We start from the raw sequence: 1,246 nt of genomic DNA on the forward strand, positions 1-1,246 counted from the left end.
GGAGAAAGCTGAAACCAATCAGCATCCTGGAGCTGAAGGTCAGAGTATAGAGTCTGGAGCCTAAATCCTAAAACCTGGAGTCCAGTCTTGTCCATTGAATTTTAGTCAAACTATGTAGCCACTACCCATCTGTCAGTGGAGGCTTGTGATGCTGCACAGGTTTCAGTGAAGCTTCCAGACTAAGATGAACTAGAAAGAAAGGCCTAGTGACTTACTCTGAAAAGAAGCCAATGAAAACCCTATGGATCCCAACATCCCTAGACACAATTGGTCATGGGAATGGCACCAAGACTAAACAGCATTTTGTTACATTTTGTGGGGTCTGTGACTCAACTGCAGTGAATAACAACAAATATTTTGGAATAATTTGTCATCCAGCATTATTACAACAATAGATGACTAAGATAGATGGGGTTCCCTCTCATATCCCTATTTAACTTCCTTTTATCCAGTGTAGAAAAACGACAGATCTTGAGTTTTGGATAATGTGACAATGGATTATTATAAGCTCAATCAGGTGTAGACTGCAATTGATGCTTCTGTTCCAGATATTGTTTCCTTATTGGAGCAAATCAACACAATTCTGCAAATGGAATGACCTGATTTACCTGTCACTGTTGTTGTTGTTACGTGTCATCAAGTTGGACCTGACTCATAGTGACCCCTCCTTGGGTTTCTGAGGCAGTATCACTACAGAAGTAGATTGACCCATCTTCCTTCTGAGGAGTAGCTGGTGGGTTTGAACCACCAGCCTTGTGATAAGCAGTCAAGTGCTTTAGACACTATGCTACCAGAGCTCCCAACATTATGCGCCCAACGTGGGGCTCGAACCCATGACCCTGAGATTAAGAGTCTTGTGCTCTACTGACTGAGCTAGCTGGGCACTCCTATGGGCCTCTGATTTACCTAGAAAATGCTTTTTCTCTATTCCAATAGGAAAAACAAAACAAAAATAAATTACAAGTGGTTTCCTTTCACCTAGACCCCTAGAGCTGGGAAATGTACAGAGCAGGAGTGGCTGGGAACCACAAAGTTGCAGGTTCCAGGAAAGAATGAGGTAAGGGGAGGGCACAGAGGTTTCCAACAGCTAAGGGAGACAAACTTCTTTGTCAGGTTGTCATCCTATGGGGCTTGTACATTGCTATGAGGCTTGAGGCTGTGTCACTGGTGTTTCAGATGCCAGCAGAGTTGCACAGGGCACATAGGTTTCAATGCAGCTTACAGACTAAGATAGACTAGGAAGAAG

General features: G+C 43.5%; 1 non-coding gene across 1 annotated transcript; it reads right to left on the reverse strand.

The window, feature by feature from the left end:
* Positions 1-810: 810 nt before the first annotated feature.
* Positions 811-883, reverse strand: TRNAK-CUU. The gene has a single exon. It is a non-coding gene; the product is annotated as a tRNA-Lys (tRNA).
* Positions 884-1,246: the final 363 nt, after the last annotated feature.

Source organism: Orycteropus afer, unplaced genomic scaffold (genome assembly GCF_000298275.1).
Source record: "Orycteropus afer afer isolate SDZICR_OR568_19922 unplaced genomic scaffold, OryAfe1.0 scaffold00024, whole genome shotgun sequence".
Classification (NCBI taxonomy): Eukaryota; Metazoa; Chordata; class Mammalia; order Tubulidentata; family Orycteropodidae; genus Orycteropus; species Orycteropus afer.